General features: G+C 40.7%; 1 protein-coding gene across 3 annotated transcripts in view; it reads right to left on the bottom strand.

The window, feature by feature from the left end:
• The window catches only part of pag1 (phosphoprotein membrane anchor with glycosphingolipid microdomains 1), a 231,969-nt gene extending 204,911 nt beyond the window's left edge, over positions 1–27,058 (bottom strand). Inside the window, exons 1-2 of one of the 3 annotated variants that reach the window (XM_041190024.1) lie at positions 26,852–27,056; positions 13,101–13,177 (exon numbers count right to left, since the gene is read on the bottom strand). The gene's annotated coding sequence lies outside the window, so the exon portion shown is untranslated. Of the gene's footprint in view, positions 1–13,100; positions 13,178–26,851 lie in introns of all 3 variants that reach the window. The other 2 variants (XM_041190026.1, XM_041190023.1) reach the window with 2 other exon arrangements.
• Positions 27,059–27,099: the final 41 nt, after the last annotated feature.

Raw genomic sequence — 27,099 nt, 5'->3', positions numbered from 1 at the left:
AAATCATTGGGCATAATATCAAAAAAAATTAACTTTAAGGTTTGTTGTGCATTTTTATCTCAAGCTGTGGTATCTACAAACCCCATGCCATCTATCCCTTGAAACAAAATACAAATCACAGTCGAAATAAAATTATGTTGAAAAAAATATTTGAAACAGTTTTTGTTTGAAATGTAAAAGAAAATGGAATTGAGATGCATTAAGTCATAAATAACTTTAAGCAGAAAGGAGAAAATTGAAGGAGGTTAACGCAATGTGTACAATCACTGAGGGCCTTAATTTTTTCTTATCCAACACCAGTTTGTTCTGCCAGTTTATTCCGAGCAGATCACTGGCAGTTTAAAGCTGTGTGGAGACACAAAGCAGAAAGCAATCTCATGCAAATGGAGCCTCGTGCATTAAAAGAACTAACTCAGTTGAATAAAATTAACACAGTAGCTGCTTTGTGACTACTCTAAGTGAATGGACTAGTAATAAAATATACAACATATGCAAAACAGAGCTCCAAAGCTTTTATACAGATTGATACTGAGATTTCAATAATAACCCTGATATATTAAGTGCAACACATGGATGTGGAGAGAAACTATACAAGGATGAAATAAGATCAAGGCTTAAAGAGGTCACAGCAGATACAGAATACATGTTTTTAGATCAATGCATTTCTTCAAGTATGACAGCTGAAGATGTACTGCTTTTATTAGAAACTTCTACACAAACTGTTGTATCTTTAAGGACAGATTTATATACACACCTGGAAAGTAGTTAAAAGGCAGTAACTCAATCAAAAAGTTTGAGCGTTTGCAGTTCACATCATCAGAATTCCAAAAATGAAATGATTTTCTTTATATAATTTCCAGTGGGTTCTCTTATATTTGAAATTCCATTTATCACTGGGAAACAGCAAAACGTCATTATAGCTAGAAGTGACTGATTACCCATTTTTGACTCGCAGTTTATCAGAACTGAGACATCAATGCTTCTACACTGAACCATAAATTGGCATTTGTACAGATTAACAAAGCTTAAGATCCAAAGCCTGAAAACTTTAGTTCAGGCTGTAAATATGACCTAATCAACCGCACACTTCACAAAAAAGATAGCAGCCCTTTATTCCACCACCCCGCCCCCATCCAATGATAAATGGAACTTCAAATATAAGAGTACCCATTGTACCAGGAAGTTAGATAAAGAAAATAATCTCATTTTTAGGATTCTGATGTGAACTGCAAACACTCAATCTTGACTGAATTACTGCCTTTTTACTACTTCCCAGTATATAGAAATCTGTCCTTTGGGGTACAACAGCTTGTGTATAAGTTTCTAATAAAAGCGATACATCTTCAGCCATCATGCTTGAAGAAATTTATTGATCTAAAAACATATATTCTGTATCTTTTATGACATCTTTAAAAAAACAATCTCATTTACAGACATGAAATTGAACTGGAAAGAATATCTCGAAACATAGAAATTGAGATTCAAACAGTTGTCATGCATTGAGCAATTACTTGTATCATTTATAATAGGTGGCAATGGTGTGCTGGATTTGAAAAGCTAACTTAATTGCTTATTATGCACAAAGTAATGAAAGATGAGCCCTCAAAAGTTCATCAATATTTGAATTATTCAATTACAAGTGAATTTGCACCATTTTCACCTTAAATGGTACGCGCACAAACTGATTGCACACCAAACAGAGTTTATTTCCATGCCAATTTATGGAAGATTATGTTAGCTATAGAGAGCAGTTCTCTCATTTAGGTTCATGTTTTCTGCTGCTGTGAGCAAGAGAGAAACTGCCTCACTTTCCTAATGTTTTAGAGACACCTCTCTCCAACTTCCATAGTGACATTTTTTCTCTCTCCAATTCAACCTGGTTTTCATTTCCATCTTCAAAATATTTAAAATGCCCCTCTTATTCCACTCTCCTTATTCAAACTTGTTCCCTTCCTTCCCGTCATCTCTCCCAAAGAGCTCACAAAGGTACTTTTTTGCTCCATATGCCCAGCTCTTACTACCATTCTGCCTCTCCACTCACTACTGACACTGTCCTTCCACCTCCATCTCCAGTGCCACACCCAGCGTCTCATACCCCCTCAAGCATAGATGTTACCCCTTTCCTTCTTCCCTTTATTACCACCCACTTTCTATTCCCTCTATTTATTTCCTCTTCATTGGCAACCATTTCCCCTACCATACACGGCATTTCAATCCTTTCACCCCTTTTATTGCCATCCACATTCCACTTCTTTATGTACACTCCCTCTCCTTATAAACCATTTCTTCCCCCAGTTTATTAATTATTTCCCCCAGCAAATCTTTGTTCACTCCAACCCAAGTCCAGTGGCTTATTCATCAGAGGTTATCCATCTTTTTTTTAAAAACTTTTTTGAAAGCAGATAACAAACATTAAAAATTAATTGTTAAATTCATCCTGCAATTCAGTAAAGCCTTACTCCTCCTTTCAGTGCACTCCTGGTGCTCATATCTGGGATTGTCTTCTGTGAATATTCTAGGCAGGAAATCTACTCAACAGTTCCCATCTCAAAGTAAACAAGCATCAATCCTGTCAATTAGTGCAAGAGGAATGCTGAAAGGTGAAGCGGGGCTCTGTCCATTGATTAACTTGGATGGAAAAGAACCAGAGATCTGAGAGTAGAAAGAGGTCCAGTAGCACCAAGTTGTGCCAGCAAATGCTGACCAGGCCCTCAGGATGCTGACTGTCAAGAGAAAAGACTATGTATTTCAAGAGGTACTTGGTGGGATATAATGAATCAGGTCTCTCTGCAATGAGGCCAGCAGTACCTAGACAAGGAGGACAGGAAAATCAGCCAAGCAACTTCATGCAGTCCTGTATTCATTTATTAAACCATCTAAAACTTCTTGTTCAATACCTCTTACTTGCCCCTCACCATCGTCGTTACAGGGAACATTGAATTCAGCTACAATTATATGAGAATTTAGGGTAAATGTGTGAATTTTTACATTGCATCTGTGCATTTACCAAAACGGTGCATTATGAATAAAAAGCATTGAGTAGTATGGAGAGGATGCAGAGATGGAGGTCTAAGGTCACTAGGTGAATGAAGTACAAATATGGAACTTTTTTCATGCAGCTATTTAAAATGAGTATTGCCACAATAACCACATGTAAGAAATTACAGAGCATAACTTAAAAGGAATTAAATAGGTATTTGAAAAAGAACACAAAGGACAGACAAACGGATGACTTTAAATGAAGAGCTAACATCAGATACAATAGCTGAATAGCTTTTTACTGCCACTAGTTTTTCAAATCGTAGGATGAATAAAATACATTCATTTTATTTCTCATGTTCGTTTGAATCAGCATCTGGCAAATAATAATTCAACAGTAACATCCCTATTATTACTAGTTTGTGTGGTCTAACCATGCAACATTCCCATATGAGGCATTGGCAACAATTTGGAGGAGCACATTCATAATTGTAATCAAGTGAACATATTTGAGCAACTTGTTTATTTTACAGAATGGTTTCATCTATAGTTACACAGCAAGTAGATCAATTTGAAGATTAAATCCCTTGATAACCACAGTTTTAAAAAAATGTGCGTTATTTATATCCTGACAAAACATGTACATCCTGTATGCACATTTTAATCAAGAAAGCAGAATATGGTCTTGAAAAGTGCTCTATCGCAGAACATGCCATCAGTAAAGCACTTTCTGAATGACACTCTCTGATGAAAATGTTTCTCAAACTCTCCTCTAATCCTTCCAAATATTAATCCTTCTACCGATTATTTTAATCTATACCTACCTATATGCTAAGGGAATAAAGTCCTTCATAATTTTATATACCTCAATCAAACCTCCTCTCAGCCTCTTCTGTTCCAAAGAAAACAACCCCAGCCTATCCAATCTTTCCTCGTAGCTAAAATACCCCCATCCTGTGTCACAAACAAAATGTATTTGCTCTCTTACTGCCCATAATCAGTATGTTTTGTATGGAAAGAGGCGTGTCTTTTCTCACCCTTTGAATATGTATCCCAATTATATGATTCAGCAGCAAGCTTTCATGAGTTTAACATAAAGATGATTATTTATTCTCATACATTATCCCCAAATTAACGCGATGGCATACACTCAGTCACACTCACACAAAGAGTAGACACAGATAAAGATAGCACACTTTTATAGATTACAGTTAAATCAGTCTCCAATTTATGATTTCCAGTCTCTCACTTGGCAGGCCTGTGATTTCTTGAATGGATTCAATGATTTAAAATTGAAGCAAGGGTCCTGTAAAGTGAAAGATTCACAGCAAGTTGCAAGGTTCCGTGTAGTCAGACATCTTAGGAGGTTGGTTCTCAGGTTAACTTTCAAACTGGAACACATTAAGTACTTTGGCTGCTTGATGACTGGCAGCTAGTTTGAGTCTGGTTTTCAGACTGGCTGATGACTGATGGTTCTTAAAAGGTAAAGATGGCACAGCCTTCCTCCTTCTGCAGTTTGCCCAGGTCTCTTCTAGGTCTTGGGGTAATAAAGGATCTCAGGTTCAGACACATGGTCAATGGCCTTCGTCCACCCAGAATAGCTTAAAGCTAAAAGGCCATTGACGTACAAAAGGAGATAGATGGTGATCTTTCACATTTAATGGATGGATAACTCTACTCATTGGCTTTCTTTTGTTAAATTGCAATGTCTCTCAAAAACAAGGGATGTAGTACTGAGCTTTGAGGAACTCCACTGAAAATAGCCCGTCACAGAACCACCCATTGACCCTTTCCTTCCTGCCATTGAGCCAATTTTGGATCCAACTTTGCTACGTTTTCTTGGATCCCATGGGCTTTGACTTTGCTGACCAGTCTTCCTCATCAAACAAACTACTTTCGTCAACTTTCCTTGCCACTTTCTCAAAAAATTCAATCAAGTTAGTCAAACATCATCTTCCATTAATAAATCCAAGCTGACTGCCTTTGATTAATTCACGCTTTTCTAAATAATGATTAATACTAGCCTCTAGAATTGTTTCCAATAATTTGTCCACTGCGGAGGTTAGGTTGACTCACCTTTAAATCACTCAGCCTATCCCTTTTAAAACAGCAGTCTGGCACCGTAACTGTAGCCAAAGTAGTTGGAAAATGACGATCAGTGCTTTGGCTATTCCCTCCCTTGCTTCTCTTAGCAACCTGGGATACATTTCACACAAGTTTGGTAATTTACTCACTTCCAAAGATGCTGATCACCTTAATAATTTCTTTCTCACTATGTTTATCCAACATTTCACTCCCTCCTCCTTAACTACAAATGTCTACATCATCCTATTCTTTCGTGGAGACAGATGCAAAATATTCATTAAGAACCAGGCCCACATCTTACATATCCAAACAAAGGTTCTATTTTTGGTCTTCACTTGGCCCTACTCGACCTACATTATCCTTTATGTAGTTATAAATCATCTTTGGGTTTTCATTGATTTTACTTGCCAATATTATTTATGCTTCCTTTGCTTTCCTAATTTCCTTTTTAATATCATCTCTGCATTTTCAATATTCCTCTCTGCTTTCTGCAGTGTTGAGCTTTCGGAATTGACATAAAATTTTATTTTTCGCCTTACCCTACCCTGTATACTGCACCCTTTTTATTTGTGGAAAGCAGGACAGGTTGAGAGAACAATTAATAAAGCAGACAGTATCCTAGGTTTTATTAATAGCAGCATAAAGTACAAGAGCAAGGAGGTAATGGCCTTATATAGGACACTAGTTAGACCTCAGCTGGTGTATTGAGTACAGCTCTAGGTGCCACACTTTAGGAAGGATGTGATCGCGTTGCAGAGGGTGCAGAAGAGGTTTACAAAAACGGTTCCAGGGACAAGAATCTTCAGTTATGAAGATACATTGGAGAAGTTAGGACTGTTCTCCTTGAAAAGGAGAAGACTAAGTGGAGATTTGCTAGAGGTATTCAAAATCATGAGGGGACTAGACAGAGTAGATAGGGAGAAATTGTTCCCGCACGTAAAAGGCTCGAGAATGAGAGGGCAGAGATTTAAAGCGATTTGCAAAAGAAGCAAATGCAATGTGAGAAAACTCTTCTTTTGCACAGCAAGTAGTTCAGATCTGGAATGCATTGCCTGGAAGGAATTGTAATGGAGGCATGTTCAATCAAGGGATTCAAAAGGACATTAGATGGTTATTTAAATAGAAACAATGCACAGGGTTATGGGGAAAGGCAAGAGAATGGCAGAGTCATAATATTCATTCGGAGAGCCAGTGCAGACATGATGGGCCGAATGGCCTCCTTCTGTATCATAACAAGTCTGTGATTTGTTGTCAGCCCTCACTATTGCCTCCTTGAATGCCTCCTACTCCTCTGACAATGATTTACTTTCAAGTAATTGCTTCCAGTCTACTTCCAAAAAATCCCACTTTAGCTGACCTTCCCCCAATTGAAAATGCATCCTGGTCTATCTTTGTCCTTTTCCATAACTATGTTGTATCTACCTAATTATAATGACTACCACTAAAATTCTTTCCCACTGATAACCCTTCCACATGCCCAGTTTCATTCTCTAAAATTACGTCTAAAACTCCATGCCCTTTCTCTTGTTGGGCTTATTATATACTGGTACTGGCTAGAAAAAATTCTCCAGCATGCATTTGTAAGAATTTGGCGCACTCTATATCTTTTGGTTTGATCCTATCCCAGCTATTAAAAGGTAGTTGGGAACTTCTACTTCTACTAAACCATTGTTCCTGCACTTCTCAGAAATCTATTCACACGATTGTTCGTCTATCTTCCTCAGACTCTTTGGGGTCTATAATACACTCCTAACAGAGCAATTTTCCCTTTTTTTGTTCTTCTATTCAACCCATTTGACCTAATTTGGTGATTATTCCAGCATATAATCCCTTCTCACAACTATAATCGTTAAAGAAGCAATTATTGTGACCACCTTTTTTCATTCCCATCTTTACTTCATTTGAAAACAATGCAGCTAAGAATATTAAGTTGCATTCCTGCCCTTCTTTAAACCATGTTTCAATAATAACTGTGCTATTGTACTTCCAAGTGCAGTGTCCTCAGCTCATCTACTTTATTCACTACAGCCTTTGCGCTGAAGTAGATACCTTTAAGCACTGCCAAGCTCCTTTGTTGTCTATTTTGCCTTCCACACTCAACTTTCTGCCTTTCATTTCTAGCTTTGCTTCTCTCCCTCTGCATCTACACTTGGGTTCCCATGCTCCTACTAAACTAATTTAAACTGTCCAACAGCAGTAGCAAACCTCCCTGCCAAGATATTGGTTCCAGCCCCGATGAGGTACACCTCACCTGGCTTGCACAAGTCCCACCTCCCCAACTGCCAGTCCCAATGTCTCAGGAATCTAAAGCCCTCCCTCCAGCACCATGCATTCATCAGCACTATCCTCCTATTTGTGTACTTAGTAGCAAATAGCACCGGTAATAATCTGAAGATTTCTCCCTTTGAGGTCCTGCTTTTTCATTTCTTTCGTCGGTCCTCAATATCTGCCTGCAGGGCCTCATAAATCTTTCTATCTAGGTTACTGGTGTCAACACGGACCACAATCACGTCTGGCAGTTACCCTTTCTCATCCTACCTGCACATTCTGAAGCCGCAGTGAGACCACCTCCTGAAACATGCTGTCCATGTAGCTCTCAGCCTTGACAATGTACTGCAGTCATGTTAGCTGCTGCTCAAGCTCTGAAAACTGAAGCTCAAGCTCCTACAGCTAATAACACTTCCTAGATATGTGGTTGTCGAGGACACGAGAAGCATCCTGGACTTCCCACATGGCAGAGGATGTGCAACCAATTGGGCTGAGATGTCTGTCCTTGCCTCTAGTACTATCTTAACATACCAGAAATAAACTTAGAGCTTAGGCATAGATGGTAGGCATTATTTTGTGCACTTCATATTTTATCACAGAGCATGCCTTTATTGCAAAACTCAGTGCTAACTTGCAACCCACCCCCAACCCCCCCCCCAAAACCTATCTATACCCCCCACCCCAACACTATGACACACACCCTCTACCCTTCTCTAAATTTCTATTCTTCTATTATATAACTCTTGGGCTGAGTACAAGGTTCATCAGCCTTGTGTTCATGTCAACTCCAGAACGAATCTCACCACACCCTCTCTCCTCAAGTTCTGTCTTTCTCTTCAAAAGTTTGCCTATCCTTTGCATTTCCTTAAAAGGTAAAATAATCTCTGCCTTGACAAGTCACTGTAGCAACATGTTCCACGCTCGAACAATTTGTTATCTGAAGGGATTTTCTTTGCTCTGGTTGTTTTAAAATGATAAATCTGCATCAATGATTCCCCACCAGAGGAAAAGTCATTTCCTCATCACTCCATCAAGACCTTTCATTGTTTTTAAAATTTCCATTAAAAGTCATCTTGCCTTTTCCGCTCCAGTGGAAATAGTCCCATCTAAATCTATACTCTCTAATTTGGAAGATCATCCACCATCACTCTGTGGAAGATTCAGTGATGATAAATAATGATGATCCATTTAATGCTCCATAAGTAGTGTTTTATTATTCATGTAACTTACATTACTTCACAGATTAAAAAGTAGTCAGGTGTCAAAGTTCTACAAACAAATAAAACTAATTTTATTTTTAAAATGGTTCCCATGTGGTGACACTATTTCTGAATTTATGTTATGTCTTTGAACTTGTGTCTAATAACTTGCTTGTACATGGCACTAAAGACTATCATGCAAGCATACCCTTGCTCCCCCTGAAGGATAGGCCTTTACATACATCAGCATCTGCATAATTGTAATTAGCTGTGTGGTTGAACAAAAGTCTTTTGTCACTACAACTTACTAGCTATATCACATGCTCACACATGATCTGTTCAACTTTGAAAAGTGGTGCAACAAAATCCATTGGGCTGAAGCTTAGGCTATAAAATCCTGAACAAATTTATTAGAAGGAAAATGTAGCACTGAGGAAGAGTAAACTTATTACAAAAAAGCTCATTTAGGTGTTATACAAAATAAGCATTAGACCAGCTAAAACTGGGCATGAAACAAGTTATCCGGTAATAAATTTACAGCTATTCTTCAAATCACCAAAACACTGCTGACCATATCCTAAACAGAAGCAACTCCTGCTCAATCATCACCCCTCCAGCTCACTGATCTTCATTGGGCCTTTTTTTAAAAATTCATTTATGGGATGTGGGCATCATTGGCTACGCCAGCATTTATTGTCCAACCATAATTGCACTTGGTGAGCTGCCTTCTTGAATTGCTGCAGTACTTGTGGTGTAGGTACACCCACAGTGCTATTAGGCAAGGAGTGTTCCAGGATTTTGACCCAAAGAAATGGCGGTATAGTTCCAAGTCAGCATGGTGAGTGGCTTGGAGGGGAACTTCCAGATGGTGGTGTTCCCATGTGTCTCTGTCCTTGTCCTCCTAAATGGTAGTGGTCATGGGTTTGCAAGGTGCTGCCTAATGAGGCTTAGTGAGTTCCTGCAGTGCATCTTGTAGATGGTACACACTGCTGCCATTGTGCATTGATGGTAGAGGGAGTGAATGTTTGTGGATGGGGTGCCAATCAAGCAGGCTGCTTTTCCTGGATTGTGTCAAGCTTCTCCAGTGTTGTTGGGGCTGCACTCATCCAGCCAAGGTGGAGAGTTTTCCATCACACTCCTGGCTTATGCTTGGTGGATGTTGGACAGGTTTTGGGAAGTCAGGAAGTGACTTACTCACTGAAGAATTCCTAGCCACTAACCTGCTCTTTTAGCCACAGTATTGATATGACTAGTCCAGTTCAGTTTCTGGTCAATGGTAACCTCCAGGATGTTGATAGTGTGGGATTCAGCGATGGTAACACCATTGATTGTCAAGGGGTGATGGTTAGATTCTCTCTTGTTGGAGGTGGTCATTGCCTCGTACTTGTGTGATGTGAATGTTACTTGTCACTTGTCAGCCCATCTGGTCCTCCAACGCCTCCAATTTTAAATTCTTTAACTCGTGTTCAAATCCCTTCATGGCCGCAGACCAATACTGTCTTTCCTCCACCAGATAACTTGTGTCCTGCAAACATCAGGAATCATGACATTCTGTTTTTGAGGTATCAGAGCAGCAAAATAGAATGCTGCTAACCCGGCTGAGTCTAACCAAGTTCTTCTATCCTACTAGGTGCTAAAATCACAGGATATGTCAGCACACAACAATGTTCAGCTGCATGGGAAACCGAGCGCACAAACTTGAAACTGGTGTCTACATTGGACCCAGCTCCAAGCAGACAGAGTGGATGGATGCAGAGTGATAAAGCTATGTAAAACACTGGAAATTGGCTTTAATGGTCCTATTCTGACTTCTATCTTTGGCCTCCAAAATGGTTCCAGCCAACACAAGCATAGGGAGCTTAATTCCCTCTTTCTCCTGGACACTGTAGTCCTCTGGTTTAAACAGTAGCTGCAGACCTATTATATCCCTATAATGTCGGAGTCACACAATTTCTGAGAGGAATAACAATTCAGGCTTTTTACTGAGCATTAACAATATTTATGACATTGCTATTCTGGAATTAGGAAACTACACTAAACCCTTCAACTATTCATCATACTCTAAACACCTGTTTTTTCAGGCTATTCTGTTTGAATCATGAATGCAGTTTACTTCAGAAGCCTCCTTCCACAATTTTCAATTAAAATTAATGATGCACAAATGATATTAAATGATTAGTACAATTCTTGCAAGTAAACCTCTAGAGAGCAATTAACTTTTTTTGTATTCTCAATATTAGCACACTCAGCTATGTAAATGTGTACACAGGTGGTAATGCTCACCAAAATAACGATGGTGAACTTTAGGTAAAATATAGGTTGGTCTATAATCATATGTTACTGTATTTAATACCACAGATGGACATGAGATGAGATTGATATTTCATGCCAACATTTAAGATAAAACCAAATTTCTTTGTACATTTATATGCATTAAAAATTATATATGGCATGCACCATGGCATGCATGTCCATAAACTTTATTTCAAAAGTCATGCTTTTATAATTTCAATATGCCACATAAGCATCAATTTCTCGCTGTTGCACTCTGTCATCTCACAAAAGATTGGTCATGATCCATATGTCGTGTATAACCAAAAGCAACAGACTGAACTGAGAGGCCTGACGATTGCCCGAAATTGGGTTCACGCCTCACTATAACTTCAGCAAGCTTTTGCCACTTGTTGTCACTCTAGAGACAACTTGTTCATCATAATGATTTCAATTTTCCTGCCTGTTTCACCAGCAGTAGCCCTAAGGTGAAGTCCTGGAAGGGGTTTGCAAGGACAAAGGAAGGGGGAGGGTAGGACAATTGCATGCTGACAAGCACGGGCAGCCTCCTGTTTCTGGGTCTTCAGGTGTTTCTGTGCAATAGAACTTTTAAGAAGTCTGAAGACTCTGCCGATTGCTGCTTCTAATGACAATATATTTTCAACATCTACTATGCAACACAATTTTATCACGATAGTTCAACACCTCAAAAGTGGAATAAGATTGAAGTTAATGGAAAAGACTCTTGAGAATCATGTGCAGTGTAAAAGAGATTACTGATTCACTATGAGCCCAGTATGCATTCCTGCCCTGGTAATCTCACCCCACAAAGCCAAAACATACAAACACACTAACAAGGAGCAGGAGTAGGCCATTCGGCCTCTTGATCTTGCTCCGCCATTTAGTAAGATCATGGCTGATCTGATAGTAACCTCAAATCTGCATCCTGCCTACCCCCTTGCTTACCAAGAATCTATCTAGCTCTGCTTTAAAAATATTCAAAGACTCTGCTCCCACCACCTTTTGAGGAACAGAGTTCCAAAGACTCACACCCACAAGAAAAAATGTCACCTCATCTCTGTTCTAAATGGGCAACCCCTTATTTTTTAAAGAGCGACCACTAATTCTAGATTCTCCCACAAGAGGAAACATCCTCTCCACATCCACGCTGTCAGGTCACCTCAGGATCTTATATGTTTCAATCAAGTCACCTCTTACTCTTCTAAACACCAGCGGATACAAGCCTAGTCTGTTCAATCTTTCCTCATAAGACAACCCACCCATTCCAGGTATTAGTCTGGTAAACCTTCTCTGAACTGCTTCCAACACATTTACGCCTTTCCTTAAATATGGTGACCAATACTATAAGCAGTACTCCAAATGTGGTCTTATTAGTGCTCTGTATAACTGAAGCATAACCTCCCTACTTCTGTATTCAATTCCCCTCAGCAATAAATGACAACAACAGTAAACTTTCATTCGCAACAAAATAAGCAGAACTCCAGCTATGATTCCACCGGATTTTCTCATCCATCCCAGAATGATATATGAAAATACGTATTAGGAGCAGGAGTAGATCAGTCAGCCCCTCAAGCTTGCTCTGCCATTTGCTAACATTGCCTATACGATACCGGTGACTGCAACTCAAAAGTACTTAATTGGCTATATGGTGATTTGGGGCATCGTGAAAGGCGTTATATCAATGTAGGTTTGCCTTTTTTTCAATACACTTGCGTGTAGTAGGCAGAGTGACTGAAGCAATGGTGAAGCTCAAGGCTGATTCTCTATGGGTAATTAATCACAGAGCAATAAACTGATGTTAGGAAAGTGGCTACAAAGAAATCACAACATTTACAAACACAATTCAAGTCTGTAGCTAATCTCCCAAATGCCCCCCTCTAACCTCCGCCCAACCCCACTCCAACCTCTCCCCCAACATTCCTCTTAGGCTCCCTTCCAAACTTGACCCCCGACCTAGGCCCACATTCCAACCTTGACCACCCCCCCAACCCCCGGCCCACCCTCCAAACTTGACCCACCCCCCCACCCCGGCAAGCCCACCCTCCAACCTTGCCCAACCCCTCAACCCCCAGTCCACCCTCCAACCTTGACCCCCCTTGGCCCCCTCCCCAGCAAGCCAACCCTCCAACCTTGCCCCCAAAGCCCACCCAAACCCTCCCTACCCCCCCCTTCCCTCCCTCCCTACGCCCCCCCCTTCCCTCCCTCCCTACACACACACCCCCCCCCCAACTCCATACAGCTTCCAATTGGTTGTAAAATTACAGGGGTTTGACTTACCATTTTTCAAGCGGGAACACTCTCAGTTGAAGCTACTGCTTTTCACCCTTGGACAGGTTCTTGGTTTCCTGCCGGGCCTTTCAAAAAGAAAAAAATCGGAATTGCAAAGCTGCCCAATGGTTGGAAGCAGCAGCAGCTCACAAATTGACCTGACACAGAACTCACAGCTTAACAGATCCAGTGTTTTTAAGCCAGTCTTTCAAGTCTGCAGCTCCGGCCGCTCAGCATGGATGACGAGAAACTGTTTGAAACTCCGAGCCTGGCACGGGCCGTGCCCCAGACCCCATCATTTGGCACCGTCTGCGCCGCCCTCGGGCCCTGCTGCTAAGCAACCCTTAGGAGTGGTGTGGAGCCAGAAGGAGCATGCCAAGCACCTCCTTGCTCCACTGTTTGTGGTGGATGGTGATCACTATTTATTTCACAGCAACCACTGAAGAATTGGTGATCAATTTAACTTACGCTTGTTTCAACAAGCATGAGGCCCTATTATACCAATATGGTGGTGTTTTTACCTGTTTACCAAGCACACATTGCTCCTGGGAATTAGCCCTTGTTGTGCCCATTTTACACCATAAAAAATGTGTAAATTCCAATTTTTGCCCCAGCTCATTTCCAAAAGTTACTGAAAATGCTTTTTGAAGAAAATGTTATCTTCCATTTTTCTTTTCAACTAATTTTTTGCATCAGGAATTTTAAACAAAAAATCCAAAAGAAATAATTAACCATAATGATTAACGTGCCTTTTATATCTTTTAAAAGGATGTTTAAAATGTTTTAGCTCACTGTTTCAGGCTGGCTCAAAAACTTAGATATTTTTACTTCTCAACCACAAGACCAAGTTTTCAACCACATCTGCGCATTCTGAACATGTGCAGTTTTCAGAACGTTCTATTGCATAATGTGTACCAGCGTGACCTGAATGGTAGAACAGATCCCTCATCCTGTGAGTTTGAGAGTTTTTCCCCTCCAATTTTCAAAGGAATATCAAATAAATTTGAGATTGAAACTTTGCAACAGGAGTAGGCCAGTCAGTCCCTCAAACCTATACTACATTTCAATTCTATCATGGCTCAGCTGCATCTTAACTTCACTGATACACCTTTTTCCAGATATCTTATATCCTGCCCAAAAGTTTTGAAATGTTCAACTGAACTAACTTCAACAGATTTCGGGTAGCATGTCACAGATTTCAGATAGCGTGTTACAGATTTCAGATTCTACTACCATTATGCGAAGAAAAGTTTCCTGACTTCTCACCTCAAGGGCCTAGCTTACCCCTTGTTCTGGGTTATCCTATGAGTGGAAACATTTCTATCTACCCTATTGAAATTTCTATGATCATCTAGAACACCACAATTAGATCATAGAGTTGCAAAGAATGTACAGAAGAGATGGAGGCCATTCAGCCCAAGTGATCTATGCCAGAGTTTATGCTCCACACAAACTTCTTCCCAACCCCTCTGTATCTTACCTCACCACCATATCATTCTATTCTTTTCTCATACAAATGCTTACTTAGCTTCCCCTTAGTTGCATCATTGCTATTCATCTCAACTATTCCTCATGGTAGAGGGTTCCATATTCTTACCTATCCCAGAGTAAAGAATTTTCCACCAAATTCATTATTGGATTTATTGCTGACTATCTTATATTCCACACCCCCAACAACACCACCACCCTACCCAACCTCCTCCAGAAGTGGAAACACCTTCTCTACATGTAACCTACTAAATCCCTTCAGAGTTTTAAAGGCCTCTATTGGCATATCCTCAGTGCTCTCTTTTTTTTATACTTATCAGCCGTTACTGAAAAGCAAATGCCACCCCACTATTTAAAAAAGGAGGGAGTGAAAACAGAGAAAATAGAATTGTTAGCCTGAGTGGTAGGGAAAATGCTACAATCTATTATAAAGGGTGTGATAAATGGACACTTGGATAATCATGATCTGATTGGACAGAGTCAGTATGGATTTGCAAATGGGAAATCATATTTGATGAATTTGGGAGTTTTTTGAGGATGTTACTAACAAAATTTATAAAGGAGTCAATGGACGTAGTATGCTTGGATTTTCAGAAGGCTTTTGATACGGTGCCCCACAGGAGGTTGATTAGCAAAATAAAAACGAATGGGATAGGAGGCAATATACTGGCATGGATTGAGGGTTGGCTAACAGAAAACAGAGAATAGGAATAAATGGGTCATTCTTGCATTGGCAGGCTGTGATTAGTGGGATACCCCAAGGATCAGTACTTGAGCCACAGCTGTTCACAACATATATCAATGATTTGATGTGGGAACCAAATGTAATATTTCAAGTTCACAGGTGATACAAAGCTAGGCAGGAGTGTGTGTTGTGAACAAGATGTAAAGCAGCTACAGGAGAATTTGGACAGACTTAGTGAGTGGGCAAGAACATGGCAGGTGGAATACAAGGTGGAAAAATGAGAGATTATCCACTTTGGTAGAAGGAACATATGTGCAGCGTATTTCTTAAATGGTAAGAGATTAGAAAGTGTAGATGTACAAAGGGGCTTGGGTGTCCTTTTCCATAAGTCACTGAAAGCTAACATGTAAGTGCAGCAGGCAATTAGGAAGGCTAATGGAATGTTAGCTTCTTTCGCAAGAGGATCCAAGTACAGGAGTAGTGAAGTCTTGCTTCAATTGTATGGAAGCTTGGTTAGGCCGCAACTGGAGTAGTGCGTGCAGTTTTGGTCCCCTTACCTCAGAAAGAGTTGTATAGCCATCGAGGGAGTGCAACAAAGGTTCAGCAGACTTGTTCTGGGGATGGCGGGACTGTCTTATGAAGAGAGATTGGGCAAACTGGGCCTGTGTTCTCTAGAGTTTCGAAGAATGAGAGGTGATCGCATTGAAACCTACAAAATACTTAAAGGAATAGACCGGGTAGATGCAGGTAAGATGTTTCCCCTGGTTGGGGAGTCTCGGACTAGGGGACAATTTCAAAATAAGGGGGAAGCCACTTAGGAACAAGACAAGGAAAGATTTCTTTACTCAGAGAGTTGTGAATCTTCGGAATCCTGTACCCTAGAAAGCCATGGAAGCTCAGTCATTGCGTATGTTTAAGGTAGAGATTGATAGATTTCTGATTAACAATAACGTAAAGGGTTATGGGTATATTGTGGGTAAAAGGCATTGAAGTATTTGATCAACCAAGATCGTAATGAATGGTGGAGAAGGCTCAATGGGGTGAATGGCCTTCTCTTATTTCTGCGCTCCTAAGTGAAACCTCAGTATTCTGGCATCAAAAAAGATTCACCTTCTCCAATGTCTCTATATTCATTTTATGATATGGAGACCAGAACTGTGCATAGTACTGTAAAACAAAAACAGAATTACCTGGAAAAACTCAGCAGGTCTGGCAGCATCGGCGGAGAAGAAAAGAGTTGACGTTTCGAGTCCTCATGACCCTTCGACAGAACTTGAGTGCAAGTCCAAGAAAGAGTTGAAATATAAGCTGGTTTAAGGTGTGTGTGTGGGGGGCGGAGAGATAGAGAGAGAGAGAGGTGGAGGGGGCGTGTGGTTGTAAGGACGAACAAGCAGCGATAGAAGCAGATCATCAAAAGATGTCAACGACAATAGTACAATAGAACACATAGGTGTTAAAGTTAAAGTTGGTGATTTTATCTAAACGCATGTGCTAATTAAGAATGGATGGCAGGGCACCCAAGGTATAGCTCTAGTGGGGTTATTTTTTAAATAATGGAAATAGGTGGGAAAAGGAAAATCTTTATAATTTATTGGAAAAAAAAAGGAAGGGGGAAACAGAAAGGGGGTGGGGATGGGGGAGGGAGCTCACGACCTAAAGTTGTTGAATTCAATATTCAGTCCGGATGGCTGTAAAGTGCCTAGTCGGAAGATGAGGTGTTGTTCCTCCAGTTTGCGTTGGGCTTCACTGGAACAATGCAGCAAGCCAAGGACAGACATGTGGGCAAGAGAGCAGGGTGGAGTGTTAAAATGGCAAGCGACAGGGAGGTTTGGGTCATTCTTGCGGACAGACCGCAGGTGTTCTGCAAAGCGGTCGCCCAGTTTACGTTTGGTCTCTCCAATGTAGAGGAGACCACATTGGGAGCAACGAATGCAGTAGACTAAGTTGGGGGAAATGCAAGTGAAATGCTGCTTCACTTGAAAGGAGTGTTTGGGTCCTTGGACGGTGAGGAGAGAGGAAGTGAAGGGGCAGGTGTTGCATCTTTTGCGTGGGCATGGGGTGGTGCCATAGGAGGGGGTTGAGGAGTAGGGGGTGATGGAGGAGTGGACCAGGGTGTGCCGGAGGGAGCGATCCCTATGGAATGCCGATAAGGGGGGTGAAGGGAAGATGTGTTTGGTGGTGGCATCATGCTGGAGTTGGCGGAAATGGCGGAGGATGATCCTTTGAATGCGGAGGCTGGTGGGGTGATAAGTGAGGACAAGGGGGACCCTATCATGTTTCTGGGAGGGAGGAGAAGGCGTGAGGGCGGATGCGCGGGAGATGGGCCGGACACGGTTGAGGGCCCTGTCAACGACCGTGGGTGGAAAACCTCGGTTAAGGAAGAAGGAGGACATGTCAGAGGAACTGTTTTTGAATGTAGCATCATCGGAACAGATGCGACGGAGGCGAAGGAACTGAGAGAATGGGATGGAGTCCTTACAGGAAGCGGGGTGTGAGGAGCTGTAGTCGAGATAGCTGTGGGAGTCGGTGGGTTTGTAATGGATATTGGTGGACAGTCTATCACCAGAGATTGAGACAGAGAGGTCAAGAAAGGGAAGGGAAGTGTCAGAGATGGACCACGTGAAAATGATGGAGGGGTGGAGATTGGAAGCAAAATTAATAAATTTTTCCAAGTCCCGACGAGAGCATGAAGCGGCACCGAAGTAATCATTGATGTACCGGAGAAAGAGTTGTGGAAGGGGGCCGGAGTAGGACTGCAACAAGGAATGTTCCACATACCCCATAAAGAGACAGACATAGCTGGGGCCCATGCGGGTACCCATAGCCACACCTTTTATTGGAGGAAGTGAGAGGAGTTGAAGGAGAAATTGTTCAGCGTGAGAACAAGTTCAGCCAGACGGAGGAGAGTAGTGGTGGATGGGGATTGTTCGGGCCTCTGTTCGAGGAAGAAGCTAAGGGCCCTCAGACCATCCTGGTGGGGGATGGAGGTGTAGAGGGATTGGACGTCCATGGTGAAGAGGAAGCGGTTGGGGCCAGGGAACTGGAAATTGTTGATGTGACGTAAGGTGTCAGAGGAATCACGGATGTAGGTGGGAAGGGACTGGACAAGGGGAGAGAGAAGGGAGTCAAGATAACAAGGAATGAGTTCTGTGGGGCAGGAGCAAGCTGAGACGATCGGTCTACCGGGGCAGTTCTGTTTGTGGATTTTGGGTAGGAGATAGAAGCGGGCCGTCCGAGGTTGGGTGACTATCAGGTTGGAAGCTGTGGGAGGGAGATCCCCAGAGGAGATGAGGTCAGTGACAGTCCTGGAAACAATGGCTTGATGTTCAGTGGTGGGGTCATGGTCCAGGGAGAGGTAGGAGGAAGTGTCTGCGAGTTGACGATAGTACTGTAAGTTTGTTCTAACCAAGGTTTGATACCACTTTTAACATAACTTATCTGCTTTTCAGTTTTATCCTTCTAACAGTGAACCCCAGTACTCTGCCTGAATTTTAACCAGCCATTTTAACCAGCATCACTGCTTTTAGTGATTTGTCTATCTGTACCCCAGATCCCTTTACCCCTCTAACCCATTTAGATGCTTATTTTCCAAGGCTGTGTCTTCCTTATTCTTCTGACCAAAATGTAACACCCTACATATATCGATATAGTAATTTATGTGTCAATTACACACATATTCAGCAAGTTAATTATTATCCTGTTGTATTTTACCAGTTTTCCTCATTATTAACCATACTCGCAATTTGGTGCCACCCAGAAATTTTGAAATTGTACTTCTGATGCGAGAACACAAATCATTTATGTAAATGGTGAACAGTGGCCCCCAACACCAATTATGATGAAACACCACTTCCCCTCTTTTGCTAGTCTGAGTAGCTACTCTTAACCCCACTATCTTTCCTTTTCTGTCGTCAGTTTGCTATCCATTTTCCTACATTTCCCCGAATCTGCATGATCAGACCTGAGCCATGAGTCAGCTATATAGTAACTTATTGAAGCCATAGTGGTATTATCACAGGACTAGTATTCCAGAGACCCAGAGTAATGCTCTGGGAACCCAGGTTTAAATCCCACCATGGCAATATTGTGAAATTTGAATTCAGTAAGAAACTGGAATTAAAAGTCTGATGATGACCATGAAATCATTGCCGATTGCCATAAAAACCCATCTGGTTTACAGAGGAAAATCTGCTATTCTTACCTGATCTGGACTACATGTGACTCCAGACCCACAGCAATGTGCTTGACTCTTGAAAAAAAAATGCCCTCTTGAGCAAGGGTAATTGGGGACGGGCAATAAATGCTGGCCTAGCCAGTGACTCCCATATCCCATGAATGAATATTAAAAAATTATCCTAGTCTTCTCTTTCTATTACTTTTTAAAGAATTCAAGAAGGTTGGTCAAGCTTGGCCTTTCATTTTGAAATGTGCTGACTACTCTTTATCATATTTTATTCTTGTCCTTTCTACTCTGCCTAGACATTCAGGCATGACTGCCCACCGTCCCCCCATCCCCTCCAATAAATGTTATTATGAACTTGGATTTGTTCTGGGCAAATCTAAATGGTAGGCTTGTTTTGTTAATTACTTATTCATGTCAGAGACTTTACTACATGACAGCCCATTTCTGGGTTGTATACAAAAAAAAATCCCTGCTCACAATGTAACAGCAATTTGTTTTGGCAGACAATTAGTCAAAGATAAAAATCAAAATCCCAAAATCTCAAATCCCGGATATGCCCAATCACAGTATTGAACAACCTTAGGCACTGTTCCTGGATCCTAAAACCCCCACTATGCTGTGCCTCTAAATATTATTTTGCCCAATACCTATCCCTTATACAATCATCAACTACTGTCAGCTATGTTGAGGGGTCTGCTAGTATGTTGAATAGGTCTTATCCATTAGTAAGAAAGTCCATCCTTATTTAACTCATTAACAATGTTGTGTGACCAGAGTCACATGTAGGCCAGCCCAGATACTTTTGACAGATTACCCATTCCTGATGGAAATTAAGTGATGCTGCTGCATTTTTAACAGCAGCTTTAATGCAGCACATTTAATGGTCATTTTCTGGGGCCAAATTACAATCCAACAAATTTATCCAAATCAGTTTTGCAACGTGTCATGGTAGATTTTGAATAATCAAATTCCCCCTGATTAATTCACATATTTCTCCCATTCCTTAGTAACTTCATACTGTAATACAAACTCTAGTAGTTCTCCAAATATTGAGGAGTAACTGGTCTGTAATTTCCTGGCTTATCCACACCTCATTTTTTTGGAGGGGGGAAAGGAAGTCACATTTGCCATCCTCTAAGCCTCAGATGGTATTTTATTTTTCAAAAATTCATTGAAAAAGATGATTAGATTCTCTTACTTCCCTCTGGATCCTCAGATGTAAACAAATCAAGTATCAGTGATGTGCCTTAATTTGAGTAACTTCTTTTGTAATATCTGTTTGAATAATAAACTCCATTATCTGTCCTACAGCCAGCTCTTTGGTTCTTTAATCTTAATGTCCACCTGTTCTGTGAAAACTGGGGCAAAGTATTTTTTAGTATCTACCATTCCCTCACTACAAACTTGTATTCTTCCTCTTTTAGCAACCCTACCCATCTTGATTATGCTCTTACTACCATTGCAGGATGCTTACTAAGTTCCTGCGCAACTTTAAAAACTTTGATATACACATGATAGAAGTAAACTCCAAATGCCATATGAAAACATAATTCATAAGGTTTTAGCACAATTCAGCTTAAATTTCTAGGCTTTAACCTACCATTTTTTGAGCTAAGTCAGAACTATTTTCCAATAGTTCACCCTTCATTTTACTGTTGCTCTCTTCAGTTTTAGCAGCATTAATAACAATACTAATGTTAAAAACCAGGGTGCAGCAAGAATAACTTGAATTTATATAGTACCTTTAAATGTAGTAAACCGTTCACAAGGTACTCTGCAGGAGCATTATCAAACAAACCTGAAACGAGCCACAGGAGGTGATAATAGCACAGATGGCCAAAAGCTTGGTCAAAGAGGTAGGTTTTAAGGAGCTCTTAAAGAAGGAAAGAGAAGTGGAGAAGCAACGAAGTTTAGGAAAGGAATTTCAAAGATTAGGGTCTTAGCAACTTAAGGCACAGCTGCCAACAGTGGAGAAGTTAAAAGTGAGGATGCTCAAAAGGCCAGAACTGGCAGGGTGCAGATGTTTGAGGTTTCCAGGTCACAGAGACAGGAAAGGGCACAACCACAAGGGATTTGAAAACAAGGATAGGAATTTTAAAATTGAGATGTTCCCTAACCAGGAGACAACATAAGTCAGTAAGCGCAGGTGGCAGATGAACGAGACTTGATGCAAGTTAGGACACGGGTAGTAGAGTTTTATTTACAGAGGGCAAATCTTGGGAGGCTGGTACGGAGTGTGTTACAATAGAAATAACAAAGACAAAAAGATAGTTTCTGCAGCAGATGAGATGAGGCAAAGGCAAAGTCAGGCAACATTACAGAGGTAGACAGGCCATCTTAGTGAAGGCAAGGATATATAATCAGAAGCTCATCTCAGGAACAACTTTGACACCAGGGTTGCAAACAGTCTGGTTCAGCCTTAGACAGTTGTAGGGAGAGGAATGGAGTCGACGAATAGGGAACATAGCTTGTCACAGGGAATGAAGACAATTGCTTAGGTTTTCCCAATATTTAATTAGAGGAAATTTCTGCTCATCCAGTGCTAAGTGTGGGATAAGCAGTCTGGCAATTTAGAGACAGTGGAGAGATCAAGAGAGGTGGTGGTGAAGTAGAGCTGGGTGTCGTCAGCATACATGTGGAAGCTGACACTGTTTTTAGATGATGTCACCAAGGGGCAGCATGTAGATGAGAAATAGGAAGGGGCTAATGAAGGGACACTTAATAGGCATCAGTTTGGGAGTGGGAAAAGAAATCATGCAGGCGATTCTCTGGCTACAGTTTAATAGATAAGAATGGAACTAAGCAAGGGCAGTTCCACCCACCTGAATGATGGAGCAGCGGTGTTAGAAGAGGATGGTGCTGCCAACTGTATTAAGGCAGCAGGTAAGTTGAGGGGGATGCAGAGTAATAGTTTATTACTTAATTTGTAATCTTATAGCTAACTTTTCTTTGAACTTAATAGGAAACTCACCTTATTTTGCTTAAACAATACTTGATTCTAAATTTGGCTGTTTGAGAAATAATGCTTTGTTGTTGCTACTTTTAGATCAATTAGATTAGGGATCAGTGGCTGGCTAGTCTTCATGTGGATCCCTTGGCACCTGCAACAGTTGTCTCAATACAGCTCCAGGAAAATTTTAAATTATTGGAAATTCACACCTCAAAGCTCTCAAATAGCCCCTGGTCTCACCCATCAGTCTCGGCACCTAGGCATCAGTTCTCCACCAATTTCATCCAAGTACATCAACTTTTCCAGACTTCTGACTTGAAATCTAGATCTTCCCCACCTGTTGCCTCCTCTCTACTCTCAGGTATTTCAAAGCATAACTACCTTGATTTAGCATGTAACCACATCTATGTACTTAGTTTTCTCCATATGCACTCACATGCACTTTTTGGCTGCTGTTCTAGACCTGAGCCTTTCACTTCTATATTCCCTTTTTCCCGTCATCATGTCTCCATTCTTTTCTCCAATCTCAAACTCCAATACTTCAGCATTCACTGTATTTCTTAATTTCCTGCTGCCTTCCCAGGCTTAATTGCCTCTTAATTAACTATACAACTTCCCTCAGTGCCCCTCTTGCATCTTCTGAAAAGCTTACCAAGGACTTGCCACTGTAACAAGCAGCAACCCTGTCGCACCCTATTTTCTCCTCTTCCTGCACACCTAACAATGGTTAATCTTGCCAAGCACCTTCCCATCCCTATCAACGCTCAGAGCTTTGCCTCTTTGGATTCTGCCAGTGGATTGGTTATTAGCGCTTCTTTCTGTATTTACCTCCAGAATGTACATTGGGGGCGACAGTGGCATAATGGTAATGTCACTGGACTAGTTATCAAGATACCCAGGCTAATGTTCTGGGGACATGAGTTCAACTTGTGGAATTTGAATTCAAACTAATAAAAATCTGGACTTGAAAGCTAGTTTCATGGTCATCATTACTGAGACTATCATCGATTGTCATAAAAACCCAGGTGGCTCACTAATATTCTTTAGGGAAGGAAATCTGCCATCCTTAGCTGGCCTGGCCTACATGTGACTCCAGAGCCACAGTAGTGTGATTGACTCTAAAATGCCTAGCAAGTTACTCAGTTCAAGGGCAATTAGGGATGGGCAACAAATGCCTGCCTTGCCAGTGACACCCACACTGCATGAAGTAAAAAAAAATTTTAACAAGGCCCTTGTCGTCCATTAACTTATTGTGGATCATTGCCATCATGATCTTGACAGAGACATGGCTGAGGGGTGATTTCCCCTTAATGAAGTTTCCGCTCCTGGCTATACCTTCCACCACTTGGCCCACTCAAAGTACCATGCTGGTGGTGTTACTTTCACCCCTTACACCTTATTCTGTCTCCTTATTCTTCTGGCAATTTCTCCTCCTTATTCCACCTTTCATTTAAAATCCCTGTTCTTCACTACCCGCCCAAGTATCACACCAAGTTTCTCTCAGATATTTTCTCCACTTTCTTCCCTCAGCCTCTGAGTAATTTCTCATCCCAGTGATTTCATCTTCATTTGAACTCTTCTTACTCTCTCTCCTGAGATCACTGCCCTTCTTCTTCCCCAAATCTCACCCTACCAGCCAATTCTCCTACCCATATTCATCCCCTCGATCTTGCCATCTCATGTGGCCTTGCTACCCCCATTGCAACCACTGATAAAACAATCTGATTTTTTCCTTGTATCACTCTCCACTCATAATCCCCTTTCCCCTCCCTAGCTACTTCTCCCTGTGTCCTTCTCTGGAAAAACTTTCCTTCAAGTCACTTACCATTACAATTTCTAATTCCTAACTAATTAGGCTTTGGACCACAATTCATCATAACATTCTGCTGCTACCAATCTGCTAAATCACACCCTCTTCATCACTTCTGATACCGTTAGCACCATTAAAGCCATTACGCTCTCTCACCCTATTTGTTCCCCTTGATATTCCCCTCATTTCCCCTCAAGTCCAAAGGGCACAGGTTTGAATATTTTTGGAAGACAACTGGTTTAACCATCCATTCAGATCTAGCTGGACCACAAAGCAGCAGGGTTCCTAAAGACCATCCAGGAACGCAAAAATAATTCTGACCTCTCTTCTCCACCACAAACAGTTTTCTTAAATTATCCTCAACACCAATAAGTGTGAGGAACTCATGGACTTTTTGGTCACAAAGATCAAGACCAGCTGCATGTGCTGCTTCCCTCCTTTTCCCTATTCCAGTTGGCCAGAGTTCCATTAATATGTGCTACTGCCCTCGTCCTGAACTCACACCCTTCACGAGATAACTCCCATCTCCTGCCTTGTTTTCTGAGCTTATCTTATCCGTGAATTCCACCTCCTATTCCCTCGATCTTATTCCGACCAAACTGTTGATCATACAACTTCCCTTCCTGTGCCACATGTTAACATATATTAATGCAGAAATAGAATTCATTCTTTGTATAATATTTTGAATTGATATTATAGTTAAATAGCAAAAATAACACTGATTTGGCAAACGGAGGTAGAAGTGATTGGAGGTAGAAGTATTCCTCTTCAGTACGGACTGAGTAGCTAAATGAGATGAAAAACTTAACTTGCACCACTACTGGTGGGAGGGTGGTTGCAATTTCCACCAACAACTACACAGAGCTTTCAGCATGGAAAAGTATTGTAAGATGCTCCAGAGTTATAATTAGACAGAAATGGACACTACAGCATGGACCAAAATATTAGGAAGCTTGGTCATAGGACTAATGGTGATTCTTAGAGGGGAAGGTCTTAGGGAGTTAATTTCAGGACATGCAGTTAAGGCATCAAGGCCAATAGTGGGCTACAGGAGAGAAAAATAAGGAGAGGTGGACAGCAATATTACTTAATAAGTATAATTGCACTAAAGCACAAGGATTTAAATAGAAAGGTACTCATACTTCTAGAATCCTTTCAGGTTGATCTAAGGAATATTGGAAACAAACAGTAGAAAGGAAATGGAGAATGAAATTTAACAAATTAGGAAGGTATTCATTAACAATTGAACTAATTTCAGATTTTAATTATTTAGAATAACACTAGAACTGAGAAAACATTTGCAGCGAGAAACACCTGTTACTGAATGTCACACCTTCTAAGGCATATTTTATTCTAAATTTACATCTCTTTAAAGTGGAATGAGATGTTATTCTAGATCAAAGATGCTAAATAAATGCAAGTTGTTGTTAGTTCTCCAAGAATTCTGAACCAGCTTTATTATGTCTCTTACCCTGACAACGTTCAGACAGCATCAGTCATAACTCATTTACAGTATGGCAATGAGTGACATCACTCGAATGAAATGAACCTTACATGTACGTGCAAGTAGTGTAGCAGGCATTTTGTCATATCATAACTTGAGAAAGCATGCAATATTTTCCTGTTTAAAAGTACTGTAATGCATCCAACTGGAAACATTTAGATGGAACCTGCAAACAATTTAATCAAAAACCACTTAGAACTGCATTTAAAGGGGAAAATGCATTTAGAAGTTTGTGTCTTGATTCTGGAAAGAATTTCCAAACCATACCACATAATTTCAGTATATTAAATCCAGCTTAATTTAATGACAGATATTTACAATCACTTGCCATTTAGTCCCTGGAAGATCAGCTAAACATGTAATCCCCAAACAAGCATTTGGTTTTGTCACTCAACATACTAAAATAAAATCAACTGAACATATAACAAGTATCTATCATATAATTACTTAAACGATTGCAGTTTAGCCTATGTTCAAGTCACTTAAATAGATTGCTTCATAAATGTAAGAATGATAAACGCTTTATATTTAGCTAAACAAGTATACGAAACTAACAGGTATTTAACATACAAAGGCATCTTTATCTAAAACTGGTGACGGATAAATTACATTTTAAAATATAATACCTTTAAGTGATGCTCGAAAACACCTCTTTAGAACTCCGTGCGCAAATAAACAAAATGATTGTGTATATCATGCAACATTCAACACTACACAAACTGCAGATTTGAACCCAAGTCACATAGACATCTGTAACGGTTTCTAATGAAAAACCTACAAGGTTTATTTAGATGACTGTATGAACTGCGTAATGTTTTTTTTCCGTTACTATAAATTGTATTTACCAAGTTCAAAATAACTAAAATATCATACAAGACTATACATGTTCATTTTATATTTCAAATGTCCAATTTTTTTAGCCTTGAGATATTCCACAAACGTCAGTTTTTCATTGTACTCAAGGCAACAGCACAAAGTATTACACTGCCTGTACATCTTATGCGTGGAGTACTACCACCAAACCATGAGACTTTCTAGATACTAGTTCCTACATGTTATGCACTCAATTAATGATTGCCATATTTCAAAAATTTGTTTGCAAAACTAAATATTTACAAAGGATGTTTAAAAAAATCTTACCATGAAAAATGACGAAAGAAGCCGCTAATTCGCGCAGCTGCTTCACAGTCAAGTTGATGGAGCTCAAGTACTGCACAAACATCAGTTGAAGCAGTAAACTGCAACGTGCTGTATTAAGAATAGTGATCGCGCTTTCTCTATGCTGCAATAATTTGCACCCCACCAGCTCTCCAAAACAGCGAGATTGCTGCGTTCCTAAGCTCTAGCTCTGCTCCTCCCACATAGCGCGAGAGAAGCAGCTTCAAACA

The sequence above is a fragment of the Carcharodon carcharias genome, chromosome 6 (genome assembly GCF_017639515.1).
Source record: "Carcharodon carcharias isolate sCarCar2 chromosome 6, sCarCar2.pri, whole genome shotgun sequence".
NCBI lineage: Eukaryota > Metazoa > Chordata > Chondrichthyes > Lamniformes > Lamnidae > Carcharodon > Carcharodon carcharias.
The sequence above is the reverse complement of the archived record's forward strand: the minus strand, read 5'-3'. Positions and strand labels throughout refer to the sequence as shown.